The sequence below is a fragment of the Brienomyrus brachyistius genome, chromosome 7 (genome assembly GCF_023856365.1).
Source record: "Brienomyrus brachyistius isolate T26 chromosome 7, BBRACH_0.4, whole genome shotgun sequence".
Lineage (NCBI taxonomy): Eukaryota > Metazoa > Chordata > Actinopteri > Osteoglossiformes > Mormyridae > Brienomyrus > Brienomyrus brachyistius.
In genome coordinates this window covers 2,046,371-2,065,680 of record NC_064539.1, presented here as the reverse complement: position 1 = coordinate 2,065,680, position 19,310 = coordinate 2,046,371, and the positions used below count along the sequence as shown (strand labels likewise).

General features: G+C 42.9%; 1 protein-coding gene across 4 annotated transcripts in view; it reads right to left on the bottom strand.

Annotated features, from left to right (window-relative positions):
• erbin (erbb2 interacting protein) overlaps positions 1-19,310 on the bottom strand; it is a 60,371-nt gene that overhangs the window by 38,533 nt on the left and 2,528 nt on the right. For 3 of the 4 annotated variants that reach the window (XM_049019528.1, XM_049019530.1, XM_049019531.1), the window contains exon 2: positions 8,078-8,145. The exons of the other annotated variant lie outside the window; for it this stretch is intronic. The gene's annotated coding sequence lies outside the window, so the exon portion shown is untranslated. The remainder of the gene's footprint in view (positions 1-8,077; positions 8,146-19,310) is intronic. 4 annotated transcript variants of the gene reach the window in all.

The window sequence follows — 19,310 nt, the reverse complement described above, 5'->3', positions numbered from 1 at the left end:
GATATCCTGACTCGACCGTACGCTGACCGATTCATCAAGACCGTGTGGCCAGGGCGAACCGTGTGGCAGGAAACTCACAGCAACTAGACTGCAGCAACAGCCGGCCCACACAAAATCAAACCGTCAAAACCATGGGTCTGACAATCTGCCAATAGCAATATCATACGCAATCTATAATTAAGGATTCTGGTGATTCTTCTGAAACCAGAATACAGACCACCCTCGGCTGTCTTCATTTGGGAATTCATTCTAATTAAACAGCCTGAGAGACAGAATAAAAGGCATCCAGCAGACGACTGGTTCACGTTTGAAATCAGTCGTCTTTAAGACAGCTCTGTCTGTACTCTTACATTAGCCAGGTTCAGATAAGAGGAAGCCTCCTTCACACTTTTGAATTCCAGGAGCAGGGACAACCTGCTGGTCTTTTTACAGTGTTTTTATATCCCTCCCCTCCATTACAGGTCCAGTCAATCACGGAACGTCCCTGAATTTCCCAGCAAAAAGGGGCAAGCTGAGTATGTTTCTCCCCGGAGGAGTGGGTGGAATCCATATCAAACTCCCTCTTTTGAAAAAGGCACAAAAAGAGAAACAGAACCACCACTATGAGCTTCTTGTCAGAACTGACTTCCTGCATCCTAAGTTACTGTGCTGCCTGACAGAAAGACTTACGGCGTAAGCGTTCTTTGCAAGAGGGCGGGCACAACTTGGGTGACCAGACACGCTTAAGTGGCCAAAAAAGAAAAAAAGCCACCGCGGGATAAACTGTGCCGTGCCACAAGGTGGGTGGAAGTAGAGGCCTGGGATCCAAATTCAGGCGCCACGTTCAAAACTGTACCATCTGCCTCCATTAAAGTCAAAGAGATACACAGTCAGAGTCTGGAAACGATTCCTCAGCAATCATCCAAAGGGACAAGGTTTCCTCCATCGTGTTCTGTAACCGATGGCGGCCCATGGGAGCTCCCTGATACATTGACAGACAAAGCTAGCTGCTGCCAGCCTGGTCTCAGACAGTCTTTGAGGGTTTGGGGCCCGTCTTCTCAGAAATGCCCGTGTCATCGCTTTCCCCATCTTTGCCATTTCGCCGATCACTACTAGCAGTAACAGTCATTCAATATAAATGTCCCTCTGGGCGGTTCAGAACTGCTGCGCCGACTTGCAAAACCCCACCTGCAACTCGCATTTTTTGATAACACAAATCTATTTTGAACCCCGATACACTGCCTAAAAACACTTAGGGAGAGCTATGAAAATGTAGTGCGTGATTAATTTTCAGCTGCCAGGCCTCTTCACAGATCTCACTTAGCAGCACGGCAGAAACCCAAATTTGAATGCTGTTAAGATTTTTCATTGAGTATGTCTTGCAGGGTCCATGCCAGGGTGTGCCAGGGTGCTGAGGGGAGCAGAATGGTGGACTCGCCAATCACAGAAGAGAACAAGCATAACAGGCAGGTCTCTCACATCTCAGAAATGGGACACACTGGTCTCTCAAGGGTGATCGCAAATTGACACCATAAAACAGACCACAGCAACTAATGCTCGAGTGAAACTTTAAGACCAAAAACATTTTTTGTGCCATAAATAACATGTTCAGTGTGAGAGTGAGCACAATATGAAGACCAGCTCACTTGTATATACAAACAAAACAGAGTATGATGGAGTAAGTCAGAGACGGCACACGCTGACAGAGAGCTGAAAGGGGGGATTTGGGGGGGGGGGGGTGTCTGAATACATTGAGAGCTGTCCTTGATGAATAAATAAAAATCAATGATAAAATGTTTTCAGTCCCTCCATTAACTACTTACTACTTAACTAGTTACTCCAAGTCAGGGTCACGAGGGACCCTGGATCCTCTTACGAATTTGTATCATTCAGAAACATTTCAGAAAAAATCATTACCATTCATCCTAAATCTGCCTATGATCCAGAACAGATTCACGCCAAACACAGAATTTATCAACTGGAGGATAAACCACCAGTTTCAGCCCCAATCAAGCCCCATCTCTCACTCCAGTTTCTTTCACTCCCTGCAATAATCAAACCGCATACACCAAAGGGTTCTCAAATACTGGACTCCAGCCCACATCTGAATCAAAAAACACACGGTAATGTGGATTGTGCAACGGATCCCCCCTGCTGATAAATGTCATTGAGGGAGTCTCCCCCCTCACTTCCCTCTGTGTAACATTTTTTGAAACCGGTGGAAATGCGGGCAGGTTCTCAAAAGACACCAAGCGAAAACCAGCCCAGTACCTGCACTGTGTTGGTGGAAACGAGGCATGAGATGCAGGGCTGGCTCCTGGCTCCAATCTGTCAGGCTTCCTAGCCACGGTACGAGGCCAGGCTCACATTCACATGCCTCAGAGGCAAACAGGCCCATGGTGCTCACACCGGATTACATCAAGGAAGGACAAAGAACAGGAGAACCTTTGCCATGCTCACTTTGATGTTGTTTGGACGTCATCGGGGCCTCTCCCCTTTATTTCCACACAATGGGTGATACAACACAGAATACAACCAGATCACAGGCACTGTGCACAACCAGTTTGACTGTCACCAGACACTCTGTTTTAAATTGACGTTGTGCTTGTGAAGTGGACAGTTTTGGCGATATGAAGTCAGGTTCACCCCATGACAAAACATATGCAACTGCTCGATCAAAAAAAATCTCCCGAAACAAGGTCATGCTTTCAGTCAAGTCCGAGGCCGCACAACATTGCAGAGCTGTTAGAAACTAATCGTCTTTCAAAAATCCAAGGGGCATTGTAAGGAAATAAGTCTAAACTGAGTAGCTGTCCAGCTATGCTACCTTAAAAGAGGGCCTAGCATATCCAGTAGAAACTTTTTAAAGATACAACACAAGCATTTCGAAGTGGTAGACTCTGGGGTGGCAGCAACAAGCACCGGATATACAGGACGAGCAGGATTCACAAGTTATAGCTTGCGTGTTGAATAGAAAATGAAAAAATATATGCACGCTATATTAGGGCGCTTTTCCACCATGGTCATTTCAGTATTATCCCTTTTCCATTGACTTCGGTCGAGTACCAGGACCAAAAGTTCCATTACCTAAACTACCAAACCAACGGGTGTCATTTTTTGGTACTTTGGGGTGGGACGTTTTTGGTGATTGGTTATGCGATCAACCTGCCTCTGAAACACAATTCAGCCGGCGTCTTGAAAAAAGTTGCGAACTCAGAAAACACGATAAAGTAAGAAAATAAAAGTGACAATAATGGATGTGTGGACACATGAAGAGACCCAAGCTTAAACTGCTATCTGGTCAAGAACTGGTTGGCATGCAAAGAAATAAAGTAATGTATTTGGACAGTACGATGTTGAAAAAATTTGAAATATCACAATGTAATTTTGTTGTAATAATTACTGGGGTATTCATAAATCAAAAAAGTAGTTCAACAAATTTCTCACAAACCTGTCTAGGAGTGATTCAAAAAGCAAGGATGAAAATGATTATGATTGTCTCAGAGAAGACATGCAGCGCTCATGCAAAAGTGGTGACAGTAGACTTTAAACGGATTTTTTAAATATACTAGACTTTATAATGCTTATTCCTTTTAAGATTAAGTTATTTTTTCCTTTGGTAGAGTAAAAATGTTTTAGAAAAACTTAAGATCATAAAGTTAAATGAGGAGGCCATTTGGCCAATGGAGGTTGCTTAGAGGTAATTATACTAATAATTAAACTCCCTGTGGTATAATGTTTGCATCAAACAGAAGGTCTAGCTTCTGTTAATCTAGCTGACTTGTTGTGGGAATTGTATGTGCATAACATGCGATGCTGGTATTAACTGCACATCGTCCAACCCTATAATATACTACAGCCATTTTTCAAATTCAGTACAAAATACCCTGCCTTGTGTTGTGCTGTCATTCAGCGTCGATGTCAGGATTTACACCAGTGGAAAACCAACACCTTGAAGTACTGTACTCGTAGTACTTTCTTGAAGGACCAAAACTATGGTAACTGGTGCATTGGAAAAATGCCCTTACATCTTATATACAGTATGTATATATATTATATGTACACACACACACACACACACACACACACACACACATTATATATACATATATATACATATATATATATATATATATATATATATATATATACACACACACACACACACACACACACACACACACACACACACACACACACACACACACACACACACACACACACACACACACACACACACACACACACACACACACACACACACACACCGGCCACTTTATTAGGCACACCTGTCCAACTGCTCGTTGACGCAAATTACTGATCAGCCAATCACATGGTGGCAACTCAATGCATTTAGGCATGTTGACATGGTCAAGATGAACCGCTGCAGTTCAAACCGAGCATCAGAATGGGGAAGAAAGGTGATTTAAGTGACTTTGAACATGGCATGGTTGTTGGTGCCAGACGGGCTGGTCTGAGTATTGCAGAAACTACTGATCTTCTGGGACTGTCACGCACAACCATCTCTAGGGTTTACAGAGAATGGTCCGAAAAAGGGAAAACATCCAGTGAGCGGCAGTTCTGTGGGCGAAAATGCCTTGTTGATGCCAGAGGTCAGAGGAGAATGGCCAGAGTGGTTCGAGCTGATAGAAAGGCAACAGTAACCCAAATAACCACTCGTTACAACCAAGGTATGCAGAAGAGCATCTCCGAGCGCACAACACGTCGAACCTTGAGGCAGATGGGCTACAGCAGCAGAAGACCACACCGGGTGGTAGGGCTGTGCAATTAATCGAATTTCGATTTCGGGTCTCAACGATCACAAAAATGGTGTAATCGAAAAAAATGATTCACTTTTTTTTTTTTGAAGTTATTTTGACATGTGCTCTGACGCGCGCACGCATCCGCACTTTCGCCCTTCCAGAAGCCTGAACTCTCTCACTCTATAGTCAGCGAAGAAGTTGTGTATGTGGCATTTGATCGCATTTAAAAATTAGCGCGAGTGAAGATGGCAGAAAAAGAGCAGCCACAGAAGTCTTTGGTCAACAAAAGAGGTAGAAGCAATTCTGTTGTTTGGGAACAGTTTGGATTCGAAGAAGCGGACGTGGATCAAAAACATATTAGGTGCAAGATTTGCTACGCGGTTGTGTCGGCACCGGTTGGTAACACCACAAATCTTTTTAACCATTTAAAATTTAAACACAGACCGACATATGACCAACTAATAAAGAAACAGAAAGAACGGCGAACAACCACCACAACATCCTCCGCAACACAGTCATCCATTAAAGACACGCTCTTCAGTGCAACTCCGTATCCATCCAGCTCAGATAGGCAAGAAAAAAAAAACAACAGATGCTGTTGCATACTTTTTAGCCAAAGACATGTGCCCTATTAGCACGGTTGAGAATGAAGGATTCAGGAAAATGATAAATACTCTGGATAAGCATTATGCTTTGCCATCTCGACACCATTTCACGAGAGTTGCTCTGCCTGCTTTATTTGAAAAATGCCGTTCAGAAGTGGCTAATGAAGTATTAAAAGCAGAGTACTTCGCCACCACAACAGACCTTTGGTCTAGCCGCACAATGGAGCTATATATAAGCTTAACAATACACTTCATATTTTTGGACTGAGTTACTGACCGGAATTTTATTGTTAATTATGTTTAAAATGTAGAATGTTGTAAAATGTTTTGAATTTTTCAGTTTGTTAAGGCACATTTATTTTGAACTAATTTATTTATTATTTTATTTAATATTTATATTTTATTTACTACTTGTTTTCAAAAGATTGTGGAAGTGCACTACATTGTTGATCTTGTTTGCCTTTATCTGTTTTATCTGTCTTAATCTGTTTTAAGGAGAATTCACTGTTCTGTTCAATAAATGCAACATATTTCCAAAGTCAATGAGTAATCGTGTAAAATAATCGTGATTTCAATCATGACCAAAATAATCGTGATTATGATTTTTTCCATAATCGAGCAGCCCTACCGGGTGCCACACCTGTCAGCAAAGAACAGGAAACTGAGGCTACAATTCGCACAGGCTCACTGAAATTGGACAATAGAAGATTGGAAAAATGTTGCCTGGTCTGATGAGTCTCGATTTCTGCTGTGACATTCGGATGGTAGGGTCAGAATTTGGCGTCAACAACATGAAAGCATGGATCCATCCTGCCTTGTATCAACGGTTCAGGCTGGTGGTGGTGGTGTAATGGTGTGGGGGACATTTTCTTGGCACACTTTGGGCCCCTTAGTACTAACTGATCATCGTTGCAACGCCACAGTCTACCCGAGTATTGTTGCTGACTATGTCCATCCCTTTATGACCACAGTGTACCCATCTTCTGATGGCTCCTTCCAGCAGGATCATGCACCATGTCATAAAGCTCGAATCATCTGAGACTGGTTTCTTGAACATGACAATGGAGTTCACTGTACTCAAATGGCCTCCACAGTCACCAGATTTCAATCTAATAGAGCACCTTTGGGATGTAGTGGAACAGGAGATTCACATCATGGATGTGCAGCCGACAAATCTGCAGCAACTGTGTGATGCTATCATGTCAATATGGACCAATATCTCTGAGGAATGTTTCCAGTACCTTGTTGAATCTATGCCACGAAGGATTAAGGCAGTTCTGAAGGCAAAAGGGGGGCCAAACTGGTACTATCAAGGTGTACCTAATAAAGTGCCCGGTGAGTGTATGCATACATACATACATATACATATATACACATACATATACACATATACATATATATACATATACATACATGAGGGGCGGCATGGTGGTGCAGTAGTTAGCACTGTTACCTCACACCTCTGGGACCCAGGTTCAAGTCTCTGCCTGGGTCACGTGTGTGGAGTTTGCATGTTCTCCCCATGTCGTCGTGGGGTTTCATCCGGGTACTCCGGTTTCCCCCCACAGTCCAAAAACATGCTGAGGCTAACTGGAGTTACTAAATTGCCCGTAGGTGTACATGTGTGAGTGAATGGTGTGTGAGTGTGCCCTGCGATGGGTTGGCCCCCCATCCTGGGTTGTTCCCTGCCCCCGTAACCCAGTAGGATAAGCAGTTTGGAAAATGGATGGATATATATATGCACCTCTGTCGGACAACAGCAAGTGTCATATCAACAAGCCTGACTATCTTAGAGCATCAATCAGGGGAAAATCCAGATCTGTTGTTGGTAGCAGGTTAATAATACCGGGTTAATGATACCAAGTTTTCCAACTAAAGTACAGGATGACTGAAGGCTCCCCCCAAAACGCAAAGGTTTTTTGGTGAGCTGTCGTAATCCAAGCTCCTTCCGTTATCCTCAGGCTGATCCTGGAAAGTAGGGATGCCCCCACAGAGCAGAGCAGGACTCTCCTGTAACCCGACTGCTAACCTTGCTAACCTTGCTAACACGCAGGTCAGAGGCCTGTTTCCAAAGTCCCCTTGGGAGTTGAGTCATCTCAGGTGAACACTCCCAAAGATGTTGGCCTAGATATGATTACTGGGAAGGTAAGAAGCCAAACAAAACAAACTCAAGCCTCCACTGGCCTGACTAATTAACTCCCGCCTTTTCCCACCGCTGTCGTCATTGTCATCTATCATGGTTCAAAATACTGCCTTCGTAAAACAGTTTAGCATGAGGCCTGAAAAGAGCAAGCCAGTAACGCTCAGAGCTGGCCTCGACTGAAGACAGCAACAATAACACATTTAGTCCCAAGGCAAAGTATCGACGTCAACATGGGGAAAGTATATTAATTAATTACAATAACTCAGAAATGAGACACACAATCCTCACACAGTGAGGGCTTTTAAGTAATTTCCTGCTTTATCTGAAAATTTTGAGCAGAGTAAAAATACCAAATTATAATAATCCCTCACTGAAATGTCAAAATGACACTTAAAGCAGCATGGTAGCAAATTGTGTCAGTCACTGCTCAGAAAGAAAACATTCTTGTCCTGCCAGAAAGCATTTAACCATTAACTGTCAGAGACAGCTCGAACAACACGATATTAACACTGAGCTGTTTCACTTTTGGGGTTAACTATGAATTATCCTCTCAAGGCAGATAACTGGAAGACTAGATGACTCAGTACCTTGTCATTTATGACCTGGATTCTGGGATCCCAGTTTGGAGAAGCGTGGTCCCACTACAAATGCTTATCTGAGAAGAGAGAAGGGGAGGGGGGAGATTCCACTATGTTATCTAATCCTCTGTCAGCACATGACCTGACTGATTTATCATTATTGGTGACACCTTACCTATAGAGTTGCATAAGGCAAAATGACTCACATTGTCCACTGAAGGTCAAGCTCACTCAAGCAGTCAATAACACACAATGCGTAGCAATGAAAAACGATGCTCCCAGGACCCTCCCAGGTAAAGAACTTAAAAAGAATTCATAGCAAAGCTGACATTTTCATCTAGCACTGGAAAGCAATTTAATGCTTTCCTGTCTGAGACAGTGGGAACATGCAACTGTTAGAGGACTCGAGAGGGTTGATTAAATTGAATTTATCATACTCAACTCTGGGGCTGTAAAATGAAAACACACAGCTGGGAACCACAAATACAGAGGGGCCGTGAAAGAGGCTGAATGAGGGAACGACACCTTGGAGTGGCAGTGAAGTGGAGAAAAGGAGAGTCATCTGCCCGCGACACTCGGGTCACGCTGCTCTGTGGACTCAGAGCTTTTCATGAAGTGCCCCTGTTCATACACTAAAACATGAGCTGATCAGGAAAGGCCATATGTTCGATGGCACCTGCTAAACAGCTGCATTCTCAGTTCTTACACACTTGTGTCAGAAAAGCTGCCCTCCATCTGCTCCACATCCATTTGACAAGCATGGAGTGGCATAGCCAAATCAGGTGATCCATTAGGTCACCGGCAACCTAAATATCAATCACTTGAAACTGAATTTTCTCATTTCCAGGAATTTGTCTGTTTGCCAGTCACCACAGTTCAATCGCAAAGCCTCTCTTCAGTCAGCATGTCAAGAGGGCCCATCTGACATTAATCCATGCCTGTCTTGATTTCATGCCACTATAAATTCAAGTTAAATAAACAATAGGGATTCAGCTGTGAATGCTACATGGACCCCTAATTATTTGCAATTAATCAATTGAAATGTTGGGAGATCAGAGGAAACCACAACACTGAGAAGCAGCATTTCAGGGAAGGGGACACGTTCTCTGGAAAGTAGTTTCACCTCTGACAGAGCTGTGAAAGCAGGGCACAGTGGGGACAGCAAGTTCACGTCGACAGGACTAGTTTTTATTACGAAAGGGTGAAAATAAATACAAAGTGAGAAAATCGCACTTCATGTGGCCAAGCACATACACACAGGAACTTAGATCAAGAGCCAGAACCTGTCAATGATAGTCCAGCAGATGTAATTTAATGAATCCTCAAACTGGCTCCCATTTGATGCTCTAGCATGATGCATGGCCAGATCCTAAACCCTTACAGGTCCCCACATAGACAGTCATACATGAAGTGAAAGTGGGGCCACCCAGCAAACTAGAGTGGAGTTAAAATTATCCTCCTATGGTATGTTTTACAGTTTCAGCCAGATTAATTTTATGCTCATGTTTGTTGATTTTCAATAAATTATGGGGGGAGGCGAATAATTGACTTAATCAAGCATACAAAAATCCATGTTTAGCGCACTATAGGTAGACATACTATGCTTTATTGATGTACCAAAACTGACTGCTGACCTGGATTAATTCCCAAAAGATTATGGAGACATGTCTTGAGAAGAAACCTAAGCATGTCAGCACTGAGGTGAATGACCTGCACTGACAGCATCTCCACCCTTTTTAGCTACTGGTCACTCTTACGCACAAAGACTTCTGATTAAGCATTTGGTAAAATTAGGAAGGAAGGAGAAAAAAAAAAAAAAAAACTTACCCCTTTGTCTCAAACTAAATGGCATCGATTCATTATTGTTTCTTGATTGATATAATTGGTATCTGGATCATATTTGTATATTTGAAGTCTTTGCCTTTAACATCATTAATGACATGTCATAAAACTGAATAGCAGAGTGGTTCACAAAACATCAGCTCAAGTTTCTAATGTGGGAGCAGACTACCATTGAAACATGACACCATCCATGGTGGAAACGCCCAAGCGTGGTCCATCATTCAGTAGCTCCAGGGTCAAGATTTATTTTCATCTCAGAGTGATAATGTGTACATCCTAGTTTACAGGGGACACTGCTAATAAACTGCCACTTGCATTAACAGTCTCTCACGTTTCACGACAGGCTTCAGCACTTCATTGCAGAGGGCATCCCCATGGATGAGTTTGGTGCTCTTCGGAATGGAGGGTGCAAGAAATTCTCCAACACAGGTAACACCAGTACAACAGCACAATATTGATATACACCTCACAATTACAGTATGTGCCTCTTTCAGATAAGGCTTTTTGCCATGAACAGGTGAACCGCATTCTTTATAAAATACACAACCCATGTTCATGTTAATGGAACAGAAGCTTTTAAAGAATTTATCAAAAATCAGTTAGGTAAGGGCACTATTGGCATCGGACACACATCTAGTAAGAGAAGTCGGGCACAAAGGGCAAGGATGAAGCCGGAAACCACCAACAGTATGACATACGACCCTGTAATTCTAGCTTCTGACTTATCAGAACATGTCACAAATTGGACCCATGAGGCACTCACACTTTCCATGAATATTCACGGCGAGTCATTCAGAAAAATTTGATTGTGTGTACTGCATGGTCATGGTACAGGAAAAAGATTAGACAGCTTCTCTCTCCTGTGGGCACACAGGCAAGTGACCCATCAGGGGAAAACTGACAGGCGCAAGACATATCACATGGCATAACGGATGATGCAGACAAACAGCATGCTGGCTTCCGCATATGGATAGAAGTGGTACACGGCAAAATATGCAAAGGCCAAATTCGGAGCAAAGTAATGTTGACATTACATTCACAGAAAATGCATCATAACTAATTCAACTGTATGAGCTTGGAATAACTAAGGACAGTAACCATGTTTGAGAAAACTAAAACATTTAAATGACAAATGAACAGTTCAACTGAAAGAAAACACTAAGGGATCAGATTAGATGACCCAAAGTCAGCCCTCAAGAAACTGCATGGCTCCTGCGAAGCTACAGGTCTGCAAAAAAGAGTTTATGGCAAAGACAGCCACAGCACCACAGCAGCATCCAAAATATTAATATTTCAAAGTGTCTATGAACCCCCCCCCAAAAAAAAAAAAAAAATTCCTTTCAGAGATACTTGTACAGAGATACCCTCTGGGGTTGAGTGCATTGTTGGCGACGAAGCGTACTTTTCACATCTATCTCACTTTATATCTCGTTGAAATCTTCGTGTAGAATCATCAATAAACAACGCTGGTTGAATCCATAATCTGTCTTCTTTTCAAAATGTCCATTGTCGGAAGTATTAAAGTTTTTAAAATTAGGTTAAAATTGGCAAAAAAGTAAACCATGTCACCTTTCTTTGTTTTACCTGCATCGGGGGCGTGTAGTACTGCCCAGACGTGAAGATCGGCATTCGCATTCTGAATAGCCGCATTACCGCATATTCTACTCACATTCACATGGTAATTTGATGAACAACGCAACAGTGAAAGGCCATTCCTGATACATCCCCATCAGCACCATGGGGGCGGGGGGGGGGGCAGGGGATGTGGCCATGTGTGAATGGCTCATGCATACACATGACAGTGCTTACGTATTCAATGGATGGAGACCAAAAATAGTGACACGAGTTGGCTTTTTCTTATTTTAGTTATCCAACTGAATGTTGCACCTACACCATCTTCATATAGCCAAGACTATGGTGATCAGATATCTGGGATCAAAACAAAATGCCACCATTGCTTACTATGTACTTTTATAATGTTTCTGCAAGTGTTCCAAACTGCATTTTGCAATGTCTATACTTTGATGTCAAATTACAAACTTCACATAAATCACATGGCTTGCTCATATTTACAATATACATTAAACTTAAGATGAGGGTAATGGCAAAACAAATATATAAGAAATAAACTTAATTTATGGCAAATAAATCATTTGTGAAGAAATGTGTGATCATGCCCCAGTCAATGAAAGTGTGTTTCCTACCCCTAGACCCCAGAGGGTTAAATTTAATGTCAGGTGCATTCTTGAAGAGTAATCAGCTCTTTAAAAATTCTGTCTGTCCTTCTACGATATGGCACCCCAAGAGAACAAGCTTCTCAATGGACAAGAGGACTTAGATAAAACATGCTTAACAGATTATTGATGTCAACACAGAATTCCCTGAAGTTCCTTCCAACCCTGTTATATTTTCCATACCTAAGAGATGCTGTCTTCTGGACCCCCCACCAGAACGCTGTGGATGAAAGCACATCAAGTTGCAGTTCAAGGCAGCTGCCATGCAGCCCAATCGCACGGCAAGCACCACACTGGACAGGCAGATCCTTCCAGTGCTCCAGCTAGCACGCACAACGGTAACGGGAAATGATCTTTGGTCGGCAGGAATGTCCACTTTTATTAAATCTGGCTGGCAAATCCAGACTTCCCTGGAGAAGTGATGCGTTTCATCCCAGACTAGTGGGGTGTTCGCGGTTTCTGAGTTAGAGCAGAACAGGTACAGGACCAACCATCCGCTCAATGCACTCCTCACACTAATTGGGCAGGATTGGAGACCGAGAGCGGCTATGGGATCATAACGTAGGCATTAGTGCTAATGTTTGGGGCCGAACTAATTTGTGTGGATGGCAAACCTTCCTTTTAAGAGTGAGCCACATTGCACCTTTGAGCCCAGGGTGGCTGGTTCATCTTATCGGTCGGCTCAGTAAGCAAGGTCACTGTGGGAAGGCCATACTGTATCCTTATCCTTTTAGAGGTGGTTGCCTCTCAAAAATTTTTAAAATACAGAACAAAAACATCGTCTTTCTCTCTCTCTCTGTCACACACACACACTAAATTAAAAGCTCTCTGGACATGGAGTCCATTAACCTTGCAGTGGAGATTAATGGTGTGAGTTGAGGTGAAAGTATAAGGAATTCCAGTTGGACAGTTACATTACAGAGCAGAGCTGGCAAGCAGTTATGTCTGGGGGGGAAACGTCAAGCAGTGGCAGGAAGCACTGGGACGGGCGGTGTTTACAGTGGGGTCAGGCAATACTTCATCCTCACTGTATATTTTCAGATGCCATCCCACACACTCAGAGATGGGTGGTTTTTAAAGCTTAGAGATCTTTGCCTTTCCATTTCCTGCAGTCAGTGTGAAAATAATGGCAACCTCCCACAGACAGCTTAAAATAAAAGACCGTGCATTAATAGGACTGGTGTGAAGAGCAGCACAGACTCGGGATGAGAAGGCAGGAAGGCGGCCAGGTCGCTTCCCATAGGCCCCCATTGTGTGTGCGAGACAGCGCCCCTGCTGATAAGTTGGATTAATGTCAGCTGGACCCTCTTGACACGCTGACTGAAGAGAGGTTTTGGAAATGAACTGCAATGACTGTCAAACAGACAAATGCTGGCAGCCACCATGGAGAAAGACCTCGACGGACCCCGAAAGGTACAAAACTACCCGGTGACGTGCCTTTGGGGCAAAAGAAGCAGGCTGAAAACTAAGACGAAATCTCCTCTGGGGTTCACGGCACGCCAAAACAGGTAGACCTGAGGCTCCCCACCTTCGTATCGAACAGACAACTATACTGCCAGCGCTATGGAGGCATACCCAACAACCTTGTTACTATTCACAAAGTCCACCATCCCTGGAGGAAAATGAAACTGATGGCTGATAGCATACAGAGGCAGTTACAGCACCCCAGTGTCCAGGGGGAGATCTACAGAGGGATGATCACCCAATCCTATCCAATGTAAAAAGGCAAAGACTGGCAGAATATTGCGTCACCCTGATCTGCAGCCAACACCTCAGACGAATCTAGATTGGACGGCCTCTTTACATGCATGGTCCAGTCACACTCAGACAAGAACGGGCACTAAGATGCCATCTTCTCGAATCACCAGGGTGGAAATCATTAAAGAAGCACACCACCTTGAGGCACTACAAACTCTGCACAAGCTTGGAGCAAACACCGTAAGGGGTATGTTCTGGGGTTAGGGGCTTTGGTGTCATTGACAAGATGAGCCAAAGCGTCAATTGGCATGTTTACTCATGCAACACTTACATACTGTACATGACAAAGCAAACGCCGATATTCTGTAGGAACAAGCTGTGCAACTTCGAGTGGAAGCTGCACTTCAACTAGAGAGATGCAAGAAACATTTATGTAAATCAGCGCCCCCCCCAGCACATGTCTGAAGGGCTCAGTTGGTATCTCGCCCAATGACCGCTTGGCATTCCACACTTAGTGCACACCCTATCCCATGATGCAGGCGGTTTGGCCACTTGACAACCCAAGAGAGGAATGCGAATGCCACCTCCGCGTGAAGTGGGGACCCTGGGTTGCGCGACATGGAAGAGCACGAAGGGCAGGTACATTCTGTATGCAGAGCGCTCTAAACCACACTTGAGGGCTCGCTTCCTGTTCGTACAGACCGAGTTTCCCTCCTGCAAAACACTTCTTTGAAACAAGAAGAAAATAGCTGAACCTTCGTTCATTCCATTGCACGCCAAGGACCTGTCTAAATCGAAACGTAAAAAAAAAATAATCTCCCCCATCCAGTACAGCTCCTCACAGCTAAACCTACAGTGTGCAGATCAAGTGACTTATACATAATAAACACAGCTAATGGCCATCAATGACCCAATTTTCAACAAATAGACAAATAGAAGCTTGACATTTGCAGCCTAATACATATTGTTCTGGGACGACAACAGCCATCGTGACGAGAAAAGTAGCCCAAAATAATAATAAAAAACCCTATTAGAACTCATAAGCAAAATATTCGAAGGAAATGGTGTTGTTTTAAAATCTGCAAGTGTCACAGACTAGGCAGTTGTTTGGGAAAGATCTGCTGGCTTGGACATCTCTTCCTGGGAACACAAAACTCATTTGAGATACCTGACAAGTTACTCAGCTGACTGAGTGCTGAGCACCTTCTACTGTGCAAACTTTTTGTGGCTCAATCATGTGATGCACCTCTGTACCGCATACAGGAACAGAAGAGGCTATTTATCACAGATGTGCTTCATTGCACAGCATGTTTCTACACGCCAATGACTTGGGCCCACAATTTCAACTTCCGTGCCTATATACCCTATAAATCGGAGAACTAACTCTTGGATCCCACCTCAAAAACCAACACAAAGGCTTCATGCACAGACACTAAGGGTAGTCTGACGGTCAGGGAGCATCCAAAAGGGCCCAAAAGATACACTATATGGACAAAAGTATTGGAACATCTAGCCATTACAACTACAGGAACTTTTATGACATCCAATTCTAAATCCATAGAGATCAATATGGAGTTGGTCCCCCATCTGCAGCTATAACAGCTGCCACTCATCTGGGAAGGCTTTCCACACAATTTTATAGTATGTCTGTAGGAATTTTTGCCCATTCATCCAGAACAGTATTTGTGAGGTCAAGCACTGAGCTTGGACGTGAAGACCTGACTTGCAATCTCCGTTCTAGTTCATCCCAAAGGCGTTCGATGTGGTTGAGGTCAGGGCTCTGTGTGGGCCAGTCAAGTTCTTCCATACGAAACTCATCCAACCATGTCTTTATTGACCTTGCTTTGTGCAACGGGGCATAGCTATGCTGGAAAAGAAAAAGGCCATCTCCAAACTGGCCCCACAAAGTTGAAAGCATAGAACTGCATAGAATTGAGGGCTGTGTCTGGCACAATGACCCAAGTCTCTGTGGCTGTGATTAGAAAGTTGCTGGTTCAAGCCCAGCCTCGGCACACATGCGAGTCCTTAAGCAAGGCCCTTAACCCTCAGCTACATGGGAGCTGCAACAGGTGGCTACCTTTCGCAGTCAGCTTGCGCTCACCTACAAAGAGCAAGTTGGGGGAAGCGTAAAGAGGATTTCCAAATGGATATCAACAAAGTATCCTTAATTATCGTACAAAATGTCTTGGTATGCTGAATGATTAAGAGTTCCCTTCACTGGAACTAAAAGGCCTAGGCCAACCCCTGAAAAACAAACCCATATCATTAATGTAATGCTCTTCTGGCATCTGCCAAACCTCCATCAGACTGCCAGATAGAGAAGCATGATTTGTCACTCCAAAGAACACGATTCCACTACTCCAGAGTTCAGTGATGGTGCGCGTTATACCAGTCCATCCAACGCTTGGCACTGCAAGGCTTGCATGCAGCTGCTATGCAAAGGAAGCCCATTTGAAGCCCCAATCACACAGTTTTTATGCCGGAGGAAGTTTTGAACTCTGAAGTTATTGGGTCAACAGAATTTTGGCGACTTTCAGGCACTATGCACCACTGCAATCAGCGACCCCGCTGTTACTTTACGTGGTCTGAGCTTCTGTTGTTCCATGCTTCCACTTTGCATTATACCACTTACAGTTGACCAAGGAATATATAGCAGGGAGGAAATTTCACCAGCTGACTTATTCCAAAGACGCTATCTTATGACAGTACCACGCTTGAATTCACTGAACTCTTACAAATATTTGTCAATCTGACTAAAAGGCTACATGCACGATTTTTATACACCTGTGGCAATTTGACTGATCGAAACATCTGAATTCAATGATAAAAAAGGTGCGTCCCAGTACTTTTTCCCATATAGTGCATGCCCTCCCTAGCACTTTAAGGAAACATTCCTCAGCTTTTACGCAGCCCGCAGGCTGGGCATATACTAATGCATCAGTATTAGCAATTTCCATTCCAGAAGAACAGATTTTTTTTATTTATTTAAAAGGGGGCTACTTGGAAAATACTATAAATTACCATGTCTTTACTGCACACAGTTCCGTGTCAGGGAAGTACACCACAAGAGCACCTCATTCCCCTTTTCACAGATTTCCCCTTTGCACTTGAAATGTAATCCATTATGTAACGGCTGGCATGCTTACAGTAAGAGCTGTAGGCTGTCAAAGACTTGAAGGCAGTGGAGGTTACCTTGGCCACTTTGACACGCTACAGGGGGAAGTCACAAAGGAAGTAAGTGCTTCCTGCAAAACAGGTTCCATATAAGAATTCATTAAAAATAACAATAGAGAAATATCTGTTTTCTTCTGTCCTTGGTCATGCTGATAACTGGACTTGCATGGAATAGAAAATTATGAAGGTCAACCATAACAAAGTTATTGACAGACATGACAACAAAAAGTGGTCACTGCAATCCTGCCATTTAGCTTTCACGTCAGCACCTCCGTAATATAACAGTTTCAGCTATAGGATTTATATTTGCCCAGTGATTGAGTGAGTGATCAAGATTTTGCGTTGTTTTATAAGGATCAAGCAGCAAATAAAACTAGCTTTTCAAAACTAACAGATTGATGGCTGAACCTGAATAAGTTGGGGGTTTAAGACCAACTAGTTATTGAACACCCAATTCAGATTAACTGGTGACTTTGCCTGCTGCAGTAACCCCCAGATACAAAATTTTAATTAAATCACCTTAGCAGAAAACAACTTCTTGCACACATTTAACAAGTAATCAATATTTCAAAATGCAGAATTTAAAAAAGTGCCGTATATAAAGTAATGTTAAATGATATATAAAAAAACGTTTGATGTAATGAAAACAAAAGTCAATGGTTGTTCAAATCCTAGACAAGCAATTCCACATACAGCCTAAGCTCTGAAAATCCACTAACCCATAGAAAGCTGGACTGGATGTACTGATTAAAGCCCGACATGCTGGTGCGGTAGAACTGCCAAGAGGAATCCCTGTGTCTGAGGTCAAACCACAAAAGCAATTCAATTGATTGGTGGCAAGAATGAGAGATGAATCATCATCATCGTCGACATCTTATCACAATCCCCAAAGGCTAAAAATGCACAGACTATTTCCACGTCAATCAAGACTGGTGTTCCAGATGAGTAGTGTTTTTACCTTAAGTTGGAGTGTGTACAACAGATATCCTGTTTATCAATTCGACTATACAAACATTTGACAGGTCAAAATTATGAATTCCAAGAATCTTTTAGACTGGCATAAATCAATATAATTAAAAGTGTCAGAGAAAAAGTATTAGTCACTAAACCCCAGTAAGGTAAGTAATCCACTGTCTGTCACCTTTTCTTTTAAAATCACACTAAATCTTTCAGAATCCCAACTGCTTTTTTATGCTTCTGTTGTCAAAATCACACTAACAGACTATGGGGTAGGTGGCTTTCCATTTGTAGGTTAAAATGATTTGTCTCAACACAGATGTTTGACATCACAGGGAAAGAAGGGGTGATTGAGCCATCTCATTATTATTTATAAACTAAAATGTCTCAGCCAGCACTGTTGAAGAAAGCTGTGCATGAACAGTCTCATCCAATTTATAGAAAAAATTTAATCAGAATAAAATCATCACAACCTGCCCCCCCCCCCCCCCCCCATATGTCTGAAAATCCCACTTTTACTTGTTCTGCCACAATCCTTATAGGGCCTGATGAGTCCCAGAAACAGAGGAACTCAGAAAAGCAGCCAACGGCCCTGTTTACATAATTCAAAACCCACCTGCCTCTGTGGGAACACGGGTAAGACTTCTGAACACCTCCATGTTTCTAAACATACAAACACAACCCTCACACTTAGAGACAATCAAATGACATCATACCTCAAACGGAAGGCACAACATAATGTTAACTCTGGAACTGTATAAGCTTTGCATGTCACTTCGCCAACACCCAGGCTGTAAGTCTTTTCTCAGCCCACACAGGAGTTTGAACTTACTAGCACCATTTCCAGATCAGGCTGGTATGCCAGAAAGCAGGAGTTAGCTAGATAACTTAAGCCAAACATGAAAACTATCCAATAGCAAGAGAGGTAAGTGGACAATCCTTACATTCAGGTTATCGGGCCAATGAAGAAATCCTGTTTTATGGTATACTCCCCAGGACAGACCACTAAATAACAGATATTCACTGAGATATTGCCTGATGGTTATTTGATAGTTTTTTTGTTAAGTGGCTTAAAATGCTAAATTGAACAAACTCTCACGCCAACTGGGGCCAACAAAGAAGTCAATAGAGGCGATAACTTTAGACTTCACTTAAACACTATTTAGGTCTTTCATTGCATAATTACTAATAGAAGAAAGAACAGGATTAAAAAGGAAGCATTTGTGACTGTTTAAAGAAGAATAAAATACTCTATAATGTGTTACTCTGTGACTCAAATGTATAAATATATTTGAAGCCAAGATTTAAAAACCAACAAACAAATTCCATTGTGCTTG